At 38.1% G+C, this 24,960-nt stretch overlaps 1 protein-coding gene and 1 long non-coding RNA gene across 6 annotated transcripts in view; one reads left to right on the top strand and one right to left on the bottom strand.

Annotated features, from left to right (window-relative positions):
• Positions 1 to 24,960, bottom strand: part of PDE7B (phosphodiesterase 7B) — a 312,454-nt gene that overhangs the window by 45,740 nt on the left and 241,754 nt on the right. The window lies entirely within an intron of this gene.
• The window catches only part of LOC144311622 (uncharacterized), an 84,376-nt gene continuing 66,792 nt past the window's right edge, over positions 7,377 to 24,960 (top strand). Inside the window, exon 1 of the long non-coding RNA XR_013377223.1 lies at positions 7,377 to 7,423. This is a non-coding gene — a long non-coding RNA (uncharacterized LOC144311622). The remainder of the gene's footprint in view (positions 7,424 to 24,960) is intronic.

Here is a 24,960-nt window from a genome sequence, read left to right as displayed (position 1 = left end):
GTTGGCCTCATTGGAAGGTACAATTTGATCAAGCGGTGGAGATGAGGAAGCTGGCTGCGCAGATATCTGGGGAAATACCTTCCTTACAGAGGGACTGGCTTGAATGCCCTTAGAGTGGGAGCCTGGCTGGCAGGCTGCTGTGTGGGAGGAGCAGCAGGAATTCCATGTGAGTGGGAAGGACAGGAAGAGGGAGAAGTAAGAGATGAGGTCTCAGAGCAAAGGAAGGCTTGAGAATTATACAGCATCCTGGTAGGCCATTGTAACAGCTTGGGCTCTATTCTCAATGAAATAAGGAGCCACTGCAAAGTTTTGTTTTTTTTTTTTTTACAGGTTTAATTTATTTATTTGAGAGAGAGACAGAGACCGAGAGAGCATGAGTGGGGGAAGGGGCAGAGGGAGAGGGACAAGCAGACTCCTTGCTCAGTAGCTCAGAGCTCTATCCTAGGCCCCAAGATCATGACCTAAGCTCAAGTCAGATGCTTAACCAGCTAAGCCACCCAGGTGCCCTTCCACTGCAAAGTTTTGAGCAAAGAGTGATGTGATCACACATTTAAAAAAGGGTCATCCTGTGTTGAGCAGCAGATTGTAAGAGAGAGCTCTGATGTAGTGAAACCTGCTATGAGGCCATTGAAATAATCCAGGCGAGAGATGATGGCTGCTCAGACCATGGGGGGACCAGTGAAGGGACCAGAAAGTGGAGGGAGGCATCTGGAGCATATTTTGGGTGCCTTGAAGTTTTTGCCCAGATAACTGGGAGAATGAAGCTGCCATCCATCCCCTGAGATGGGAAAGCCAGTGTGGGGTGGATTTCAATTGTGTACATGTTGGATGTCTATTGGAAATTTGGGCAGAGACGTTAGCTAGAAATAAGTGGATATAAAACCTAGAGCTTGAGGGAGAAGACTTGGTTGGAGATACGTATCTGGGAGTTGTCAGATGAGATTACCTAGGGAAGGAGTATTTATGCAGATGTGAAAAGCAGCAGCGTTTCAACTTTGAAAGGGATAGAGAGAAAAGCAGAGAAAATCAAAAGACACTGAGGGATATTCAGTGGGGCTGAGGAAAAATCATCATTTCCCAGAAGCCTAGTGAAGACAATTTTGCTAGGAGGAAGGTGAGATCCTCAGTATCGAATACTGCTAATAGACCAAGAACAACAAAGACTGAAAATTGACCAGGGGTATATAAATTTGTCAAAATTCACTGAATTATGCTCTTGATAGAGCACATTTTATTCTATGCTAAAAGCAACAACACCCAAGTCACATATCTAGCCCCCAGATTTTGTTTTTAAAACACAATTTCTTATAAAATACCCCAGACCATCTCAGTGAAATGACCAAGTCCAGGACTGGGATGAGCAAAGTACAAGAAAGACTGCAACTTCTTGTCGTGCTGGAACAGGAGGGAGAGCTGGAGAAATGATGGGGTCATTAAAAATGGCAGAAGAGATGGCTTGCAGAGGGTCCCTCTGAGACTATATGGGAATCTGTGAGCATCAATATGAATAATGGTAGAATTGATTATAAACCACTGACAGAAAGAAGAATCCAGGAATCCACACTGATGGTAAATAAGCAAGTAAGTAAATAAATGAGAAGGGAAAGATTTTCCTTGTAGAGTGTCAACTCATAATGTAGGAGAACTAATAGAGTTAGAAAATTACCATTTTGCAACTTCTTTCTTTCTTTCTTTCTTTCTTTCTTTCTTTCTTTCTTTCTTTCTTTCTTTCTTTCTTTCTTTCTTGAGAGACAGAAGCAGGGGGAGGGGCAGAGGGAAAGGGAGAAGAGAGAATCCTAAACCGACTCCATACCAAGCACAGAGCCTGACACGGGGCTCAATCTCATCACCCTGAGATGACGACCTGAGCCAAAAATCAAAAGTCGGACACTTAACCGACTGAACCATCCAGGCATCCCACCACTTTGCAACTTTTATGGTGGTGATAACTGCTTTGGGCCAAAATCATACATGGACACTAAAATTATTCAGTGAAAGTTTAAAAAACTACAGGATAATTTATAGCATAAAAATATCGCCCCATAGAGGTACTAATTGGAAAGGAAAACTGCATAGTTTCTTAGTGGACAAATGTAGAGGGGTCACCGCCTTCACTTATCAAAGTTCACAAGCCCAATAATGGGAGAAGCTGACGTTACATGCTTCTGGTGGAGTGCACTGAGGACACAGCACTGCCTATGTTATGTTCTTGCTCCAAGTGCACAGCCAACCCCCAGAAAAAGGAAACATCAGAAGAATCCAAGTTGAAAGATACTCTACAAAATAATCAGCCTGTATTCTTAAAAAATGTCAACATCGCAAAAGACAGAGATAGCCTCCAGTATTGTTTTAGGATAACGGATACCAGATATAGTACTCTAAATGCATTTGCATGACTCTAAATGGGATCCAGGATCAGAAGAAAATTTCCAAAATTTACTTTTTTAGGAAAATTTATGAAATTTGGATATGGACATGTATATGAGGTAGTCAAATTCTATTTATGTATTTCTTGAATTTGATAATTGAACTATAGTTATGCCAAAGAAGACTCCTGTCCTTAGAAAGCACATGCTGAGGGGCACCTGGGTGGCTCAGTTGATTAAGTGTCTGACTTGGGCTCAAGAGAGGTTCTTTTTTTCCTAAAAAATAAAATAAAATAAAATAAAATAAAATAAAATAAAATAAAATAAAATAAAATAAAATAAATGCTGAGATACTTAGGGATAAAGGAATGTACAACAAATTCTCAAGTGGTTATGAAAAAAATATATAGCAAAGACAAACAGGTTAAAATAATACTTGATTCCTCTGGGTAAAGGGTATATGAATGTTCTATCCTTAACATTTTTCTGTAAATTTGAAGGTATGTTATAATAAAGAGTTTAAGAATAGAGAGAATGATAAGAGACATGTCAGGCAGCAGTATCAAGTGTAGACAACCCAAGGAGTTTGCTACATGTTTCTATGTAGAATTATATAGGATGAAATTGACTGTATCAATACGTAAATGAAATGAGTTATGTTGTGTAGAAATCTAATAGGAAATAGCCATACAATGGTCTATTCCTGTCTTAGCTTTCTATGAAAATTTCCCCATTCTAAAGTACTAAAAAAAATCTCCTATGCAGCTGAAAGTATTTACATAACCGAATCAGAAGTAAACAAGGTAAGCCTGAATGAGGGAAATATGCCACAAATATAGAAAATTCAAATTATGAATTACAGTGGACCCTTGAACAGTGTGAGAGCTGGGGGTATATACCCACTGCACAGTTGAAAATCTGCGTATAAAAAAAAAAAAAAAAAAAAAAAAAAAAAAAAAAAAAAGAAAATCTGCGTATAACTTTGGACACCTCAAAACTTAACTGTGAATAGCATACAGTTGACTAGAACCCTTATTGATAACATACCCAATTAACATGTATGCTGTATGGTATGTGTATTTACATACTATATTCTTACAATAAATAGAGAAAAGAATGATAATGAGAAAGTCACAAGGAAGAGATAATGCATTTACAGTACTGTATTGTATTATTGAGAGAAATCTGCATGTTAGTGGACTTATGAAGTTCAAACTTGTGTTGTTCAAGTATCAACTGTATTCCTTTGTAAACTTCCATTCAGCTTTCCAAGTGATGTAATATTTCAAATAGATTCATAGATTCAAATACCCCTGTCTCTTTTGATTTTCTCTGCTTTTCTCTCTACTTTCAAAGTTGAAACACTGCAGAACTCAGACTCTGATGCTTTTCACATCTGCATAAATACTCCTTCCCTAGGTAATCTCATCTGACAACTCCCAGATGTGTATCTCTAACCAAGTCTTCTCCCCCAAATAGATTCAAATATTCAAATGTCATAAGAAAATGACACTTAAGTTACATACAATAAATATAAATGATAGGAGATAAGGGTTTCTATTCATTAAAGTTACCAGATTGACTAAAATATTGCTAATCTAAGGATGCTTTGAGCTGCAGGTATTATATGGTTTTTTGTTTTGTTTGTTTTTGTTCTTTTTGCTTGTTTTTGAGAGAGAGTGAGAGAGAGTGAGCCTGTGTGCTTCAGTGAGCAGGGCAGAGGGGGAGGAAGACAGAGAATCTTAAGCAGGCTCCACATTGGGTGGACAAAGGGACAGGAGGCCTGAATCTCACAACCCTGAGATCATGATCTGCTTGCTTGCAGATTATTTATGTATTTATGTATTTATGTATTTATTTATTTACTTACTTACTTTTTACTTACTTACTTACTTACTTACTTACTTACTTACTAGAGAGGGAGAGACCCTCTCCCTGAGCGGAAACCAAGGGTCCAGCAGCTTAACTGACTGAACCACCCAAGTGTCCCTGGAGGTATTAAGTTTTAATTTAGATCCATTTTACCCTTAAACCAAAGAAGAAAACAGCAAATCCCCTTTTCCCCATCTACTTTCTTCACCTTATGGTCAAACAGGTAACAGTCCACCAATATGCCAGAATGTAGATCTCTTTTGATCTTTATTTAAATTTTTGATATTTTTGGCCTTAATTTTTACTTAAAGAATACTGCTTTAAAATATGGTATACCTTGATCACTGAGTTATTTGGCACCCTCTCAAATTTGGAGTATGCAGTAAGCACCTCATTGCCCTAGTTCCCACCCTGTCTTGTATCTTAGGTGCATAAACTCAGATAATGTAAAACATGTTCAATATTAAAGTAAATCTAGATAATAAAACTTCTCACAGTTCATTTTTTATGGTAGTGTGTAGTTTAAAAAATGGTAGCATCTAATATTATTCATGGTGAGGATTTTCAAAGTTTTGGAACAAATTGGTTATCATGAGGTATATTCCTTTTATTTATTTTATTTTATTTTATTTTTTTATTTTTATTTTTTATTTTTTGGTATATTCCTTTTTTTTGTGCAATTTCAAACTTACTGTGATGGCCAGATAACTGCCAAGGCAGGTGGCCAATATTTTCTAAAATACCAAGGCAAGCCATGACTATACCATTTAGCAATTTTATCTGGGTTATTCTTTAATTGAAAAGAAAATATTTCAGAATTGATGTTGCATGGCCATTTATGAAAACAATGTTTAATTTTCTTATTTGAAGACATACATAAAGCTAAATGAAAAAATTCTCAAGCTAGCACTTTAAAGGGGAAGAACATTCAATAGAGCAAGAAAAAGAAATTTATTTAAAACAATGTTAATAGCTTATTTATCACTGCCATTTACGGAGCACTTTGTGCTATGTGAGATATGACAAACTAGGATACAAGCTGGAGGTATAGTTGGGAGAAAAAAATCCATATAAGGAACAATTCATGAATAAATTGCCATGCTGTATGCTAGTCCCAGGCACTGCTTTTGGAAGTGTTGAAATGTGTTATACAATTAGTGAATAAGATTGGATACATGTGTTTCCAAAGGGACTCTCAGTAACTAGTATGTTTACTTTGATAACTAGGGGGGATCCCTGGGTGGTGCAGCAGTTTAGCGCCTGCCTTTAGCCCAGGGCGTGATCCTGGAGACCCGGGATCGAATCCCACATCGGGCTCCCGGTGCATGGAGCCTGCTTCTCCCTCTGCCTGTGTCTCTGCCTCTCTCTCTCTCTCACTGTGTGCCTATCATTAATAAGTAAAATAAAATAAAAAAAATTAAAAAAAAAAGATAACTAGGGGTATAGTGATACACCTGTCTGGATAGAAATTTAAATGATTAGCTACACTACATTTTAGAGATAGTTCACTTAAATTCAGCTTGTGAAAATTTAGAGTTTAGCAATGTGCCTAATAATTAATTAAATGCTGTTTATTTAATATCTTTATGTAATTAAAAAGTCATTATTTTAAGCCATTCACAGTTATCTTAATGGTACTTTTTGATTGGATTTTATTGTTTATGGGCTTTCAGTCCCTGAATTTTCACTTACAACAGTTATAAAATGGTGCTACAGAACAGTTTAATTGCCTAATCTATGTGTGCATTGACCTGGACTATGAAATTCATTTTCTGCTCACTTGTTCTTTTATAAATTTCACAAATATGTATATATTAACACATTTCTGCACTCTGTAGGCACTAATTTAGGGTTATGAAGTTTATATTGGCACTGCTGATATGGTAATTCTTAAATTTCACAAGTTGCGGTTGGCTTAAATACAAAAAATGTTAATAAAAATTATTTTCATTTCGAGTACCTTCTTTATGGCATATTCTTTTTATAGGGGCTGATAAATTTTGGTACGAGGAGAAACCTTAAACCCAGAATAAATAGCTAGGGAAAAAAATCTATGAGCATACCTACTATGATGAGGCTGTTTCTGTCAACTGTATACCTGATTCCTTCAGCAAGGTCTGTAGCAACTGTTTCCTGAATTTCAATGGTTAGTAATTGGTGCAGAAGTAGTGCAGGTGATACTAAGAACAAAGAATGCTTTTATATTTAAGAGAGCAGAACTTGCCTCAAGCAAACATGGAGACCCAACTCCATAAACCTAATATCAATACTTTCAGAGCATTAATCCACCTGAATCTTTTTAAAAATTTTTTTTAAAAAGATTTCATTTTTTTTTTTTTTTTATTTGAGAGAGACAGAGAGTGCATGAACTGGGGGGAGAGGAAGAGGGAGAGGGAGAAGCAGACTCCCTGCAGAGCACGGAGCCAGAGCCGGATGCAGGGCTTTATTCCCAGGACCCCAAGATCATGACCTGAACCAGTCAGACACTTAACTAAATGAGCCACCCGGTTGCCCCAGTCTACCTGAATCTTTTAAATAATGTGTTACTAATAAATGCAAATAAATCATTGTATTTCTAATTATTATAATACCTATAATTATATAATAATTATAATGAAATTCTTTGCAGGGTTAGTGGATATTCGTTGCTTTGTTTATTCTTCCTTTAGAGAATTTTTCACATTCTTGTACTATAGAATTATTGGTATAAATAACATATTAACCTCCAAGGTCAGAAATCATCTGATCAAATTCTGTAATTATAGTGTATGTCCTGATAACTTTTTAAATTTTGTTTTGGTAATGCAAGTGCCTGACTTAAACTTTGCTTGCTGGGCAGGGCATCTACTTCAAAGGGGCATCCGCTTCAAAGAAGGCTATTCCAAATAAACACATTGCCAGCCTTACTACTAAATAAAGAGCCAGGTCACCTCTCTCCCACTGAGGCTCCTTTGTTTTAGAGATCTTGGTTGATTTCGATAACTAACCATTTGGACAGTTGTTTTTTCTTTTCCTGTGCTTTAAATTTCCTCTCTTATGTTTTAAATTCACCAATAAAGAGTGAGTCTGCAAAACCCTAGGTCCCCACCCCCGACCCCCATAAAAGAACCCCAGCCACGCTCACACACTCTCTACCTATGACTTGGCTGTGTGGTCCCAGTTATGCCGTGCAATTTCCAGGTCCTGTAAGTAATAAGCCTTTATTTTTTCAAAGTTTCTTGATGGTTATTGCTGAAGGGTGTCTTGCAATCATAATAAGAACCACAAGTGTTGGTTCAGCCACGACATTAGTTATTGAAAGACTGAGACCGGCACACAACAGTAAATCCCTTGTATTCAGTGCATAACCGTGCACATAATGGAAATTCCATGCAAAATTTGTTGATTTAACTTGAATAAATTATCTCAGTCTACAGAAATATCACCATCAAATGCCGTTTTTAAATAATAAGTCAATTTATTTTTATTTTTTAAAAGATTTTATTTATTTATTCATGAGAGACACAGAGAGAGAGAGAGAGAGAGAGAGAGAGGCAGAGACATAGGCAGAGGGAGAAGCAGGCTCCCTGCAGGGAACCCAATGTGGGACTTGATCTCGGGACTCCGAGATCACGCCCTGAGCCAAAGGCAGATGCTCAACCCTTGAGCCATGCAGGGGCCCCAATAAGTCAATTTATAAAGTCCAAAGATGCTAAAACTTACGTTAGTTTTTAAATCATTTTCTCAACCCTCAAATGGAGTTCCAGGGCCCAGATCCTTCTGCCACCACTACCTGCTGATTGACTCCCGCTCTAACACTCAACTGTGCTCTGTCTGTATGATTGCAAATTCATTCTTATTTACACATCTGATGCTTTAATCAGGTTGTAAAGATGTGGAGGCCAGATTCCTCATTTTCTTTGAATTTTGACAATATCCTGCAAGTCATTTTGATGGTAAATACATGATGATGAAATGAAAAACTTTCTTGTGTCTGTGCTGTAGTTCCCAGTTCAAGAAGTCTTGAAGAAATACGATTGAAATTCTAGTTTTAAATGTGTAGCTTTTAAAAGGTGAGAAAAAGTTAATTCATTTGATTTTAGGTGTTCTGAAGCACAAATTGCAGATTTATAGCACAGCTCTTTCTCCCTTGCTATGAATTCTACTATTCAGGGTACAGGTTCTCTGCAAAGTTGGAAACAGTAGAGTTGCCCAGGATGGCAATTTTCTTAAAAAAAAAAAATGAGATTTTAAGAGTTAAACAACTTATTCTAAGATGCAGTTGCTCTGTAGATACAATTTTAAGTAGACTACTTTAAAAGGTGAAAAAACTAAAGATGTCATATATAAAACATAATATCGATGAATTTCTAAAATGTACAATATGGACTTAGAGTCTTCTTGATGAGGTGCTAAAGATACCAGCCTCTGAATAAGACTAGTGCTCCTTTCAATGTATTAAATACTTCGATTCATTTTCATGTGCTTTTTAGCAAGTTTCATAATTTAGACTTGGCTGTAATGACTTTAGCACTCACATTCCACCTTTCAGAGTTTAGCATCTCTGACATCGAAGTCTGCATTTATTCATAAAAAGAAACAGCTGCCCCAAAAGCCTTATAAAATATGTTACTATTTCTATCCCAGTCTTTTGAAAATTGTCAGTGGGCATAAATGGCCATATTTGTTTATTTCTTCCTGTATACATTCCCAGCACTCAGAGAATGTGGGGTAGGAGCTGATGACAGCCCACGGTATTACCTGGACTGTAACATCACATGTGGAGACTGCGCTCACATGAAGGGACGTGTTTTTGAGACACAGTCATTGCAAATTACCTTTGAAATCCTGAACATTTGGGTTGAAGTAAAATACAAATTAAGTTCCTTAACATCTAGGGCATTTTCTAGGCTTAGTCTTTAATAGGAAGCTAAGAAAACCAGTTATGATATCAAAAAGCTAATAAACAAGAATGCATATAATAGACCTTCACAACAGCAATAACAAAACACTTTGGGAAACAAGGGAAGGAAAGGAAAAGAAAAGAAACTCAAACCAAAGTACACCATCACTGTAAAATGTAACTTGGCGTTGGGAAATCAATTTGACTTAAAAGCAGCTAGGAAGTTATTTTAAGTTCTCTAAAATCAGGTCTCGAATAGAGGCGTATCCAAGCCCGATGTTGTTAGCTCTTCTATATACAATGAAAACTCACGACTTCTTGATGGCTGTCACTAGAAGAAGAGCTTTGCTTCAACACTGCCATGGAGTGGGAGGAGGAGGCGGAAGAGGAAAGTCTTCTTCAAGACAGGGTGAATTGTTTCTCTAGTTGCACTTTTTAACATGTTTATTTTTTCAACTGCCATTTCTCTTTTATGTTCTTGACATTGAAGGGGACACCAGCATGGCTGACAGGAGTCACAGAACAGAATGAACTTCTTCCCCACTTCCCTGTCCCCACACCTGCTGCTGCATCAGCGCCATGAAATGTGCTCAGAAAGTATTCCTGAGGGTCAAAAGCTTGTCCTCAGCCACACAACACACTGGTGTTTGGCAAAATGTGCTTTTCTTACTGTAGAATCCATTCCAACCCAAGGATCACGAATCTCTAACTTCCAGGGTTCAAGGATGGTTGGAAAACTATTATTTCCTTTTTGTAAGGGGGGTGGGAAGGCCTTAAAAACAAGTTCTTAAGACTTCTTTGGGCAATAGAGAGGTTTTTCAAAATCTCGGTTTGAATGAAATTTAAATGAATTAGTAAGAAGTGGATCAAATTTCCTCAGTCCGAAAGAAGGAGTACTCGCCAGGCACAATGTGGTTTTATTGAACCTTCTGCTTCTCAGAGTTTGAAATGTTTAGTAAATCCTGAGTTTTGAGGGCGATGGTTTGTGGTGAGCAAATTGAAGTGACCGAACTGCAGTTGATTCTGTCTCCAGAGGTTAAAAACTGCTGCATTAACTCCCTCGTTCTCAGCATGTATTTAAAATAAGTGTGGTCTTTTATCTGGAGAGATGTGTTTGAACTGTTCCATTTCACTACAAAAATACCAGATGTATGTTGTAATGTGCATCTGCTCCTCTGCTTTCACTCAGTCTGCTACTTCTTCGCTCTCCTATCCCAGGATATTGGACAAACCCTCTGATCACCTCCAGTTGTCCCCTCCAATCTATCTCCCATCCCATGGACAGATTTATGCCTTAAGCACAACCCCAGCCATGTCAGCCCTCTGCTCCAAATTCTTCAATGGCTCCCCGAGGTCTACTTAGTTAAGTTCATATTATTTATTCTGGTATTCATGGCTCTCTAAATGTGATGCCAACTTATTTTTCCATTTTTATCTCCTCCCAGTCCCCTTGCAGATAAATAGGTCTCGGACCTTCCTGGTCCCCCCTCCCAGATCCCCCATGGTTTTCTACTTCTGTACCAATTGTACATTCCTTTTCCATAGAATACTATCTTCACCTGTTGAAATGCCGTCCACCACTCAATAGCCCACCTCAAATACTTCCTCCTCACACCTCAGTCAGGGGCCTTCAGATTCTTCTGGGAGTCCTCCTAACGCACTGCAGTTGGTATGACAGATGCTGTGCATGCGATTGGAAGCCCTGTCATGGGATGGAAATATCTAATATATCTGGGTTCCTGGCTAAGACAGTTTGAATGAAGGAATGAAAGGATGAAGTGATTGTCGATTGAGGTGTAAGATTTTGATTTTTCCTGTCTTATCACAGCACATTACCTTACTCCCAATTGGCACCACCATAGGATTATAGAACTGAATGAATTATCTAGAACAGGAAAGATTCATTCGTCTAACACAACAGATAACAGGGCTGTTCCCCTGTTCAGAAGAACTTGAACTTCTAGTTCTTTTCTGCCTTTGTTGGATTTTCTGTGATGATTATAAGAGCATCTTGAGAAGAGTGGTAGATTAGTGCTAAGTTTATCCACTGGTAGAGGCCTGGATAGGAACCTGTATCTTGAAAAATGACCAGAAAAGGATCCTTTATATTTTGTTCCTTGGTGCATTTTAAGTGAAGTCCTTTCTCTTCAAAGGTTAAAAAGATTACTTGATTATATTTTACCTGCGTGAATCCTTTGATTTAATGGATTGAATCAAGTGGGTATCAGAAGTGGTTGGAGTATAACTCTTTTTTTTAAAAATTTTTTATTTATTTATGATAGTCACAGAGAGAGAGAGAGAGAGAGAGAGAGAGAGAGAGAGAGGCAGAGGGAGAAGCAGGCTCCATGCACCGGGAGCCTGACATGGGATTCGATCCCGGGTCTCCAGGATCGCGCCCTGGGCCAAAGGCAGGCGCTAAACCGCTGTGCCACCCAGGGATCCCGGAGTATAACTCTTTAAATGTAGATGTCTACCCTAGTTCAGTAGGAACTTGAGATATTTATCTGCACATTGAGATTTGTCTCTTATGGCCCATGGCTCTCTATGGCTTAAAGTAGGACCTTAGATGTAATCACATCTATAACTCTTGGTGAAACAGGCTCTTAAGGAAGGAATAAGCTTCCATTAAGACTTATACCATTAATTCAGGCCATAGAAAGCTTTTTTTTTTTTTTCCCACATGGGGTTAAATCAGAGGGAAGAAATAATTGTTTTAGATGACTACTGTAGTGTCTATCTTCATGGGTACCTAAACTATTTCCAAAGGTATAACTGATGTATTTCATCTAGAACAAATGCAACTGGCCTCCTCTTCCACTGATTCTATCCATAGCATGAATAGGGCTTGAGGCTAAGAGCGATGGAACTAGGAAATACTGAGCACCTACTAGGTAGTATACATTTGTCACTCCATTAATTTTCATAAAAGTGGGTATTGTAAAGTTGATAGTAATAGGTATATTTTACAGATGAAGCCATGGATTTGGCTTTAGAGTTCCTAATATTCTACTCCTTACAGGAACAGACGAAGAGTAGGGGACATGTGAGAGTCCAGCATAGAACCCTATTTCCTTGGGGTACAGTCGAAGATTAATATCTAGATTCCTTTCCTTTAAAAAAGCATAGTTAGTAAAACAAAAGCAATAAAAGGAAATGTTAATATAATTCATAAGCACATGTGTTTTAAAATCCATGAAGATTTAAAAGTTGAAGATTAGAATCTGTATCATTGAACAGGAATGTCACAGTGAGAAATACTGAAAGGAAACTTGTAAAATAACCACAGAACTGTCAGAGAAATAGCTTCATAGCAGATCTTGGTAGTGATTCTATGTATGTAACTTTCCCGTTTCTCTCACTAAACATACAAATGGAATATTAGGAGGTGAACAATAAATCACTTGTGAGCTTTCAAATTGAAAACACATGCATTACTGACACTGACTTAATGTGATTTGATTATTATGTTATTACACAAAGAAATTTGCAGGCCTTGGTTAGTGCCTCAAGCTTTGGAAAAGACAAACATTTTTGTTGTGGACATAGAACAGAGCTGCAGTTTCTGGGGAAGGGAAAGAGTGGGAGGCACTTGGGCAAACAGGCTGCTCAAAATAAAATCGTGACAGGATGCACACAGGCCTCTGGTTTAACCACTTCAGAACCAGGCTTTCAGGTCACCTAAGGTTTTACCTGAAGGACATCTGCTGACAGAGATGTGGTCTGAGGACTTGATCTTCCCTGTTTGATGTGCTCCCAGGCATTCTCTTCTCTCCCTCCTTCCTTGCCCCAGAAAACATATATGGCTTTTATGTGTTTTCTAAATATTTCTAATTATTTTTATAATGTGAAATAACATTCTACTCAGGAACAGATATTTAATAAACATGTAATATTCTTTGGTAGCTGTCAAGGAATGAAATGGAAGCCCTTTAATCATGAGTTGGCTATTTGTTCTTTCTGAGTCTCAGTGAATAGATATAAGCAGTGTGGTAAGCACTGGTTAGATTCCACCTACAAATATTTACTGAGCACTGACTCTGTGCTAGGTACTGGAATATACAACATTTTCCAGACAGTGTTTCTGATGTCAAATATCCAGAGGAAGGTGGTGTAATGGACCTTTGTATTGTCTTCACTACTTTAATTTCTGCTTTAGCTGTGATGGATAAGGGATATTTTGGTATAAAAATGCCTAGAGATTATCACATGAAGTGGGAAATATGAGCAAGAGGAAGGTTTTCTGTTTAGTGGGTTCCACTCAAGAATGTGATGATTCACTTTGCCCCTTGCCCTTGGAGGAGTCAAATATCCCACCAGGGATAGAGGCAAGATGGCTCCTGGCATATATGGAGGGGATGTGGAAGGGTGGAGAGGCTCAGAAGACAGGACAGGAGAAAAGGAATGAAGAGGAGATATCAAAAAAGAGAAGGGGCATACAAGCATCCATTGGATGTGGACTCTTTACCAATAAAAGCCAATCTGAGACAAAAATGTGAGGACTTTTTTACACTACACTCTGAATACCACATGGATTTGAGATTTGCCATCAGTGAGGTTGTGTTCTTTCTGGTTATGGATGGGGTCTTGCATGACTGTCCAGATGAGGTGAAACCTAATGGCAGGGGTAAAGTAGTTAGTCAGAAATACATTCCTATTCTTAGGACATAGAGACCATAGAGCTCTAAAACAAGCTTATAAAAGCTTTGGAAAAAAATTAATATACACAAAACCTACTAAAGCTGTAGAGAGTCTTATTCAAGTAGGAGCTATGGGGATGAAATGGCAGGGAGTGAAGGTGGGGTGGAATTGAAATGCACCAAGAAACATATGAAGTATTTGTACTGAGGTTTCTTTTGCCCTAGATCATTAGCATTGGATTGTTCAGAATGAAGAATTTAATTGCTGTGTCTGAAGGAGGGGCTAGGGCGGAAAAGCTGGTAGAGATTTGGCAATTACAGGACTTGTGGAATGATCAAAGAGAATTGTCCTTAATTCCCTTCCCATTCCTTCCCTTTCCTTCTCTTCCTTTCTCATTATTCCCTCCTTCCTTTCTTTCCTTCTTCAAACATTAACTAAATGTTTACTGTGGTCCAGACACTGGGCAGTGCTGGTGGTGAACAATGATGCAGAAACACCTCCTCCCAGAGTTCCCTGTCAAGAGGAAAGCTTACTCCTATTCTTTCATGGCTGAAACATAGCTGAAAACAGTTATCCTGAGAACAAGTGTGTGTAGGGGGATGTATCTGCACTCTCTTCAGTCCTTCAGCTGCCCTTCTAGTAGACGGGTTGTGCAACAGGTCTAGTAGACAGGCAGTACCTTCATGGGGTTTGGATCTCCAGGAGCAGCTGTGACTCCATGGTAGATATGCCATTCTCCCTGGTATCTGTTGCATCTTCACTTAGGTGAGCCATGTTTAGCCCACCATCCTACCGTTTCACCCAGTCTCAGCCAGTAGGGCTGTCAAGGTAGGTAGAGCCTGCACACTATAATTAGAAGGGATAAAAAAGTGTCATTCCAAGGAAAGGTCCCTTAGCCTAGCATGAGACCACCAGGTTCAAGTCTTGGTTCTTCCACTCATCAGTCTTAGGGAAAAGAATTGAAATTTACCTATACTGTGCATGCTCAATAAAGATTGGTAGAATGTATAAAGACAGCCTCAGTCAGAAGGCAAATATCATCTGGAAAGGGTTCACTTAACCAACCCGTGAATACCTCAGCTTGAATTAGTTTGCGATTTGATACTTAATATCTTTCAGTAGATAAATTCTGATGGAAGAAGGCAGAAAGGACAGTCTAAAACTTGGGGCTTTATCTTAGAAGGGAAGTCATGGGGAAGGCTCTGCTCTAGGGAGGGTGGGAGGTGGGGTGGAGAGGCAGAGAGAGGGTAGTTGGGTGCAAAGTCTTCCCTGTTTTTCCCAGTGGTTGCTGATGTTCTGTGCTGGGTTCCCACAGCTACTCCGCCCCCAATTTATATTCATCAAAACAGTTATTCATGTATCTCAGAATTGGCATATTTACTTCTCACCCACTTAACTGTTAGTTCCCTGAGGACAGGGACTATGCCTTACTTACCTGTTAATCCCTAACACTTAGCACACTGGAATGAGTGAAAGAAGGTATAAAAGTCAAAGAAAAACATTGACTTGGTAATTTTGCCCAGGGGTCCCAGTTCTCTGAACAAAATAGCTTGAGCTAATAATACCTATCATTGTCCCAGGTTTATAAGCAGTGAAACAGTAACAAAAGGTTAAGGAACTCAGTTGAAAAATCTTAAAATGTAGAACAGGAATCAAAAGAGTTCCCACGCCTTTCATTAACTGATATTGTTTCTTTGTCGCACACAATAGAATTAATTTTAAAAAATCAGGTTCTATCTTGAGCTGAGGCAAGTGTTTTAAACTTTCCATCTTTGCAAATAAAACTCTGTCAGTTATTTTCAAAGATCAGCTTTCTGGTAAGATTTAAGAGGATAGATGTCAAAGTCATCACTTTGGTAACTTGCATAGGGCATATTTGAATCAAACCCACACGCTAAGCCAGCTTTCTGAATGAGTGGGAGCCAGTCTTTCTCTAAATACCAGGCTCTACCTCTTGGTAAAGAGCAAAATCTGCGCATCTTCTTCAGTGTCCTAGAGAATATCCCTCTCAGTAAAGACAAGTCACAGCCTGTCCTTTTGATGACCTGGTTGGGTTGACAGATTTCACACTGTTTAAGAATGGAGTGAGGAGTGTGCTATTTGGAGGCTCTCCAGAACAATTCTTCAAAGTGTCAGAAAAATCACAACAGGGTGTAAAGTTCAGAAGTTCAGTTAAGTTTAAGGTCTTTCACCCTGGAAAGTTTTCATTATTTTTTTTCTCTTTCTTATACACCCCAATGAATGCTGCAGTTGCAAATTTCTTAGCATGACTTGGTCAAAGCTCACTCAAAATCATGCCAAGAATCTGCTTTGGAAGTTATGCTGTCAAAATTTGCAGCCCTGGGAGGCTTAGATAATTCAAGAAGTATCTGATTTTCAGTAACCAGATTTCTAGCTATATTGAATTTCATATTCTTTCAGGAGCCCCAACTCTGAAATATTCTTCCTTAAAAGCAACCAAAGTTTCTGAAATTTGCTTTAAGAATACTCCTCCTTTGGAGTATTCTTAAATTCTTTTTTTTTAATTTAAGTTTTTTTTTTTTTAAGATTTTATGTATTTATTGACGAGAGACACAGACAGAGAGAGGCAGAGACATAGGCAGAGGGAGAAGCAGACTCCATGCAGGGAGCCTGATGTAGGACTCGATCTCGAGACTCTGGGGTCACAATCTGATCCAAAGGCAGATGCTCAACCACTGAGCCACGCAGGCATCCCTAGAGTATTCTTAAATTCTTAAATCTTCTTACCCATTCTATAAGGCATGTAGTGCAGAGTTTAACAAGAATATAATAAAAAATGTTTCTAACTAAAAAAAAAAAAAATACTATTTCTTTACCAACTTTAAGCCAAAGAGAAATTTTACATCTAACAAGCCATAAAACAATAAAACTTCTATAATAAATAATAAGAATAATAAAATGGAATATCCTTATAATAGCTTTAGAAGTCATAGAACTAATCTTTTAAGATACTTTAGAACCAAAAGCTTCCATTGATAAATAAAAAGCCCAAAGTGGATTAATAAACTGTACATTAGTTAGTAATGAGGAGCTTAAGAAACAACCCCAAGAGTGCTATTAGATTTATGAAATCAGTGTGGGAGGCCTTTGGGAAGTGTTTGGGAGCATTTTTGGTTGTCATAATGATGGAAAGGGCCCTACTGGATGGTGGAAGGGAGCCAGGAACGTTAGATGTCCTGAAGTGTGTGGGACAATTCTACACATCAAGTGGTTGTCCTGTATTTCATTCAACTTTTCAATGGCTGTTCGGGTATTCATGTAGGTGGAAAGCCTTTTTATAATGATCTGAACCTGGAACCTAACCCTATTCCTCTGCTTTACATATAGGCACAAAGTATTCTTTTTTTGATGTTGCTTATTTAATTTATTAATATTTTATTTAAATTCAATTTGCCAACATATAATACCCAGTGCTAATCCCATCAAGTGCCCTCCTTAAGTACAAAATATTCTTTTGTGCAATTTCAGTTTTCCCTCTTTAGGACTGCAACTAATATGCAGGTTAAGGGAGGGATGTCATTTTGGTAGGGAGGGGTGGTGGATAGGATTTTCCAGGACTAGTTTAGAAAACCACCAGTGGCAAGACTGCTTATGATATCTGATTGTGTTACCAATATTACACACCTGTGTCGATTTGCATTAGCAGCCGTCACACTTACAATGATTTGGCATAGAGGCGCGGTATGTGACTACATCCTTGGGCCTTCTGAGATGCTTATGTCCAAGCACTTACATATTGAAAACTGATTTAAGTCACAGATGGCTTTTCTTGTAATTCTGTTTTATAATACAGCTAGGACCTTAGATTGATTTTTTTTTTTTTGGAACATAAGTGAGGGAGGCTTTGGATACCCTTTTAAGATAGTAGAGAAGGACCTTAAAAAATATTTGCTATAAAAAGAAGACACTGGATCTGAGAGGGCTAAAACCTGTTCTATTAGATAAAACTCTAGCTGATAAGGGTGGTAAAGTAACAGATTCCTATCAGCACAGGAAGATCCTTACAAGAACACAGGATTTGCCATCTGAGCCTTACTGCTCCAAGCAGGAACCAAGATCAGAGTTTTCCCAACTTAGTCATCTACATGCCACTATTATAGTTTTTACAATACCTGCCTACACCACCATTTATTTAATGTCTTTCTTTAAATCAAATAAGTTCCTTTTTACCTACCTATATCTTTTATAAACTTGGTACCAATAAAAACCAGATTGGATGTGCTTATTACATTTTTTCCTATTATACATAAAAATAAATGTGTATGGGCAGCCCGGGTGGCTCAGTGGTTTAGCGCCTGCCTTCAGCTCAGGGCGTGATCCTGGAGACCTGGGATCGAGTCCCATGTCAGGCTCCCTGTATGGAACTTGCTTCTCCCTCTGCCTGTGTCTCTGCCTCTCTCTCTCTCTCTGTGTCTCTCATGAATAAATAAATAAAAAATCTTAAAAAAATAAGTGTGTAGCTATAAAAGTGAAAGAAAGAAGGTTGTTTTTTTTGTAACAAAAAGATCATCTGGTACACCCTTCTGTATGTATGCTTCGTGCACTTTGGGAACCAGTGCTATAACGGGTATACAGTAATGAAGATTACTGGCTTGGACAACATTATTTAAAGTCAATTACCAAGTAATATTGATAATCTTTGTGAAGATACTCTCTACTAAACTCATTTCAAAAATTCCTTGTAATAGGGCAAACTCTCCAGCTGCTGCTATAAGCATATTATGTATAATTTAACCTTAGTCAGAATAGAATATGCTATCCATAACAACAAGTCTTTCTGAATTAGCACCTTAAATAATTTTTTAAAAAGATTTTATTTATTCATGAGACACACACACACACACAGAAAGAGAGAGAGAGAGAGACAGAGACAGAGACACAGGCAGAGGGAGAAGCAGGCCCCATGCAGGGAGCCCGATGTGGGACTCAATCCCAGATCTCCAGGATCAGGCCCTGGGCCGAAGGTGGCGCGAAACCGCTGAGCCACCTGGGCTGCCCAATAATTTGTTTTTCACTGAATTTGTCAAGCCCTTACTATGTACAAAACATTGTTCTAGGCACTAGGACTAGCAGTGAACAAAATAGAGTTTTCTTTTGTTGTGAGCTTATATTTCATTAATGTAAGATGAGAATAAAGGCAAAATTAATTTCCATTAGTCTCAAGAAGAGAATAGATAGCAATACAGCATTAAACTCCAGATCAATCAGATGGCCCAAGCTTGGCATCGGAGGATGTGCACACACGATACTGTCCTTGGCTTTTCATTTTGTCTAGCAAATTAATTTTAATGTTTCTTTATTTGTTTGTATAGCTTGTCTCACAGTATACTATTTTGTTGATGCTTTGCACATATTTTTTGGGACCGTTTAAAATTCTATTCCACAATTTAAGGAATGGAATTTAGAATTTGCTGATACTTCAGCCCAAGTTCTCATTTTTCATATGTAACTTAAAATTGTCCTTAAGTCACCTTGAGTCACACTTTTCTATTATTCATGCCATTAATATCATTGGTTAATCGTTACCAGTGCTTCTTATCATTTAAAGGAGTATAAGTTGTTCCTTCTTTTAAATGTTCTCTATTTAAGACACTTAAAAAATAATACTAAAGGTGATTTAAGGCAGCGAGAGCTATTTAATAGCTCACAATACTCAGAGAGAACATTCCTGTCATAAGACTCTGGTGACATGTCTTATTGTTAATTTCCATATAGTGGGTGTTTCTTACTTATCCAGCTATGAATGTTTGATGAAATTCATCCATTGTATTACCCTGTTAGTCATTTCCAAACAACTGAATAAAACCCCAGTGTTTTAGATTATTTTCAAAATCTCAGGTGGCACGACTGGCCTTTATAGGTTCAGCTAATGGAAATTTTTAAAATAAGAAAGCTAAGCTCTTCACAAAGATTGCTTTGAAGTTCCAGTTAATAATTGCTGTTTAAAATAATTGGCTCTAAAGAATTCCAAGATTCTGAGAAGTCATGAGTCACTGAAGAAAAATTAAGTTAAACCCTCAAATAGCTTTTGTGTTAGGAGTTTTTGGTTATGTTATAATTCTTTCAAAACAGGTTGTCCATATTTGGCAATTCTGAGTCAAGAAAATGTTTGACTGACTAGATAATGCTCATCTTTCAATATATTAATCAATTCTAATCTTTCAAGAGATTTCCCTATCAGGTGTTAGAGTCTCTTTGCCTCTGATTTTTTTTTTTTTTTACATGGGTATTAGACACTTTAGCAATGGTATCAAGAACAATATTGACACTTTGGAAACCTAATATTGACCCTTAAAGAATAATTACTGCTATAATCTGGAGGGATAAATGTGGTAGAGAGAACACTTTAAGAAAAGAGGTCCTTCAAAGAAAGGACTTTGCTTCTTTCTTATTGCAAGAGCTAAGCTATTATTACAGTGCCTGGCACATAATAGGTTCTCAATAAATATCTATTCAGTGAGTAAACAAATGAAAAAGTATCCCAGCAGCCATAGTATGTATATCATAAATAAGGTATATATATATCGCATGACACATAGAACACTTTCAATAAATATCAGCTAATTTTAGAGTTACTGTTACAGATTGTGTATTGATATTGGCTTGAGATCCTGGATTTTTCTATGTAAGAAATATGAAATAGAATTGAGCCCTGAGACCAGTGTATCTTGTTTTTATGAAGCATGTTGATAAAGAAGTCTCGATCTAAGATATAGAAGGTTGAACTAAAGGTGTCGATGTGATAGAGAATGCATTTTCATTGCACATCCAGGAATAATGAACCATGTTTCTGAAATTTAGTTTTAATATTAGCAAGAAACAACCACTTGCTAAGCAAGATACAAGGGAGATAAAATGTATTTTTCTTTACTCCCAAGTCTTCAGTGATTCTCCACTTTACATTTTACAGAGTAAATGACAAACTTCCATTTAAGAAGGTCCCTATTCTTGTACTTTTTTTTTTTTAAAGATTTTATTTACTTATTCATGAGAGACACAGAGTGAGAGAGACAGAGAGATAGGTAGAGGGAGAAGCAGGCTCCATGCAGGGAGCCCGATGTGGGACTCAATCCAGGGACTCTAGGATCACGCCCTCAACCGCTGAGCCACCCAGGCATCCCCCTGTTCTTGTTCTAACCAATCCTTATTATGTAGTAAAAGTTTCAGACTAGTTTTAACATCAATCCTCATTACTTTCCTCCCAAAACTGCAACTCCCTCCCTTAATCATTATGTTCATTCTAGGACCTGAAGGCACTTACTCTTTGATTACTCTTTGAATGTACCTAACATTTTTTCACCCCTGATCTTAATTTGCATGCACTTAAAAAAATCGCACTTACAAAAATTCAATCATTGTCCAAGTGCCAATGCTAATCATTCCATGAAGTCCTTCCCTAGAATGTCCAGTAATCTTTTCTTTTCTTTTTTTTTTTTAAGATTTTATTTATTTATTTGTCAGAGAGAGGGTGAGAGCACAAGCAGGGGAAGCAGCAGGCAGAGGGAGAAGGAGGCTTCCTGCTGAATAAGGAGCCAGGTGTGGGGCTCCATCTCAGGACCCTGGGATCATGACTTGAGCTGAAGGCAGACACTTAACTGTCTGAGCCACCTGGGCATACTTCCAGTGATCTTTTCATTGGAACTTCCTTGGCACCTGTCAGTGTATCTGGTGTTTATGAGTTGTGTGCCAGCATTTCCTAAAATGTTTTTCCCCCATCCTGCATCTCTTATAACTCATAGTCTAGCATACAGTAGTTGCTCAATAAATATTGTTTGATCTAATTCATTTTTTCTTCTTTTCAAAAAAAGAATAAGACCTGGAATAAATCTAGGTCTTCCAAGGAGATTTTTGGCATAGATTTTTGGCTTTCTGGTCTTTACCAGAATTGTCTCCAAAATAGAAAATAGAGCTAATGTGGTAAGGCACAAAAATGAAAGAATGAGAAAGGAATAAGAAAAGAGATGGAGGATTTTCCTTCTTCACATGGCAAGGCTTGTCAACAAATAGTGAGAGAGGGAAGGGGAATAAAGGGCTGATAATCTAACCTAAGGTAAGTACATTCTACTTGACTCATTTCTTGGCAACTTGGGAAAAATGGTGCTAAAAGTCTTTCCATTGCTAACGGGAACCAGAGCCAATGGGGAAAGAAGAGCAAGGAGAGAACACTGCCCAGCCTCTGCCTAGAACAAAAATGGCAACAGCCACAGCTGTCTTCATGCAATGCATCACCTCCGGATGGTAGTGGGGTAGGTGTGTGTGACAGAGGCACGGGGATATGGAGGTAAAACTTATTTTCATGGCTACACATTCCTTATAGATTATATTACCCAAGGGCACAAATAAGCACAGGTGAGAGAGGAGTCTCTGTCATGAGGTTTCTCTCTCTCTCTTTTTTTTCTTTGCTGCTTTGTATGTCAGGGAGATGTGAGTGTGGGGTAGGGCAGAAATAGCGATGGGCTTCTATAATGGCTCACATGGTGAGAATAAGGGAAAGTAATGGGACATGCACTTAGCCAACAAAGGTGGGACCAGGCCACCATGTTGTTGCAGGAATTTGTCTTTTAGTGGTACCACAGCTGTGGGAGCTCTGTTGCTGAGGGCTGGAGGCCAGGTGGAGCACAGAACTAGCTCTCTGGGCAACAGATACACGACCCTCAAACTCAAAGGGTCCTCCATTGCCCTGCTTCCATGACCCCCCCCACCTTGCGTCCTACTTCGGGAGAAACTAGAAGGCATTAGGTAGGAAATTCCTTACTTTTCTGCTACAAAACCTATAAAACATCCCACCACAAAGCCATTCTTTCCTTCTTTTTACCTGTTCTATTAGAAAATCTGCCTCCTTTTGAAAGACCAGTCTCCCTCTCACCTTTCAGGACACTATACTTTCAGTTGTGACTTCCCTGTCCCATAGGGCTGGTTGCTCTTTCTCAACTGGATCTTTCTCACCATAATTTCAGCATGCTTAAATGTTTTGCAAAAACAAGACCAGCAAGACTCCCCTACCCCATATTCTCTCTACCACTTTATTTACAACCATACTTGGGAAAGAGATGCATCTGGCATTGTAGAGGGAGCTCAATAAAGATTTGTTGAAAGAATGAGTCACTGAAAGAATGGTAAACTGAAAAGAGAATAAATCATTCTCTTCTTCAACATGAGTCAAGTGCCTGTACTGTTATGTATTACATAATCTTCTAAGTACTTCTACATATGGCCGTAGAGAAATGGAAATAGAGAGATGCCAGTGATAATAACAGTCCACATTTATGGAGAATTTACACCGTGATAGGTGCTGTGCTAGCACTTTATACACACTCTACTTAGTGCCTTTCATGATGGCCCTGGGAGGTATGGAGGACAGAGAGGTCAGGACAGTCCCTGCTGCCAGAATCCAGATCCAGGCAACTGTTCTGGAACCAACGCCCACCACTATCAGGGGAAGTCCTTGGCTGATCCTTTCTTTCATTGCAAGTGGTAAAATCAATTTTACATATTTAAGGTAAAGTTTAAATAAGAAAGGCCTATGGTTGAGTGGCAAAACGGAATGTCGAAAGACCTGAATCCTTAGATCTTAACTCTTTCATTACTTAGCAGTGAGTCACTTGGCATCTCTGTTTTCTTATTTATTTATTTATTTATTTATTTATTTAGTTAGTTATTTAGTTAGTTAGTTAGTTAGTTAGTTTTTTTGCTTGTAAAACTGAGAAACTGCGTTAAAAGATCACTTGACTGCCCTCATTTAAAAGTTTTGTTAAATGTAAGGTGCTCTTTAAACGTGGATTAGAACTTTGATTTCATGCTTTTTGGAATAAATTTCACCTTTAAATGACAAACCATTACTGTGAGTATCATACATAGCTTTTATAAGTACTACCTAGCTTCACAATTTCCAATAATTTTTTCCAAGGTGGCCTTGTAAATAAAGTTTTTTGGCCCATCGCTGCAGCTTAATTTTCTGCATCTTGATATTACCTTAGTTAGAAAAAAAATAAAGATCCCCTTTCAGATTGACATTGCTTTTTCTTTTGAATAAAATCCCCTTTGTTCTGACTATAAGAGGGATACATTTTTTGGTAGAAAAAAATAGAATAGCAGGGTGAAAGAAATAATAATCATCTCAAAACAACACCTATTAAGATTTTGATGTATTTTAAAAAAACATAACTGAGATCTTTGAGATTCCTGTTTCTTTTTATTTAATATATTATAAATGTTTTAAGAAGCTTTCTTTCGGTGATGCACAGTTTGTGTGACAGGAAATAACCAACTTCCCCTTGAGAAAAATTAAAGCAACCAGTGACAGCCTCCAATCTGACTTTTTCCCAATAGCAATTCCATTTCCGTCTTCTTAAGGGACGGCGTACAAGTGTCCTCTCTTGTCACCACCACACTCTTCTTCTTATCAAAGAATACAAGGTCAGATAGTGAAATGAGCAATTTGTCATTTGGCACCTTCCACCAGAACAGAAGGAATATATGTATTCAAAAAGCTGCAAAATCTAAGGTCTGATGTGTTGAGTATACATTTTCTCTTTAAGTTATAGAAATATTTTTTTTTTAATTTTTTTTTTCATTTATTTATGATAGTCACACAGAGAGAGAGAGAGAGAGAGAGAGGCAGAGACACAGGCAGAGGGAGAAGCAGGCTCCATGCACCGGGAGCCCGACATGGGATTCGATCCCGGGTCTCCAGGATCGCGCCCTGGGCCAAAGGCAGGCGCTAAACCGCTGCGCCACCCAGGGATCCCCAAGTTATAGAAATATTTGTTCAAAGATATTGAGGCATCTTTATACCAAAAAAAGAGTCTAAATGTACTATAAAAAGAAAATAACTACTATAATGTGAGAAAAATATTTAATATGAGTAATTACATATAAGTCACAGAAAAGGAACCTATTGCATACATGTATTGCCTTTGAACATGAACATTCATCTCTAAAAAGGAATTATAGTACCTTACGGTTAGGAGCTTGTGCTCTGGTATTGGATTTTTGGGCTTTGAACTCGGACTTAAAAATTATTTCTTGGGTGAGTTATTTCTTTTCTTTGGGCCTTACTTCCTCATCTGAAATAACAGCGCTTACTTCCTAGGGATCTTGTGGGATTAGATGCATCAGTCTTGGGCAAAGCATGTAAAGCAATGTCTAGAACCTAAGAGCTCCACACATATTAGCTATTAT

The sequence above is a fragment of the Canis aureus genome, chromosome 1 (assembly GCF_053574225.1).
Source record: "Canis aureus isolate CA01 chromosome 1, VMU_Caureus_v.1.0, whole genome shotgun sequence".
In the NCBI taxonomy this organism is placed as follows: domain Eukaryota; kingdom Metazoa; phylum Chordata; class Mammalia; order Carnivora; family Canidae; genus Canis; species Canis aureus.
The sequence above is the reverse complement of the archived record's forward strand: the minus strand, read 5'-3'. Positions and strand labels throughout refer to the sequence as shown.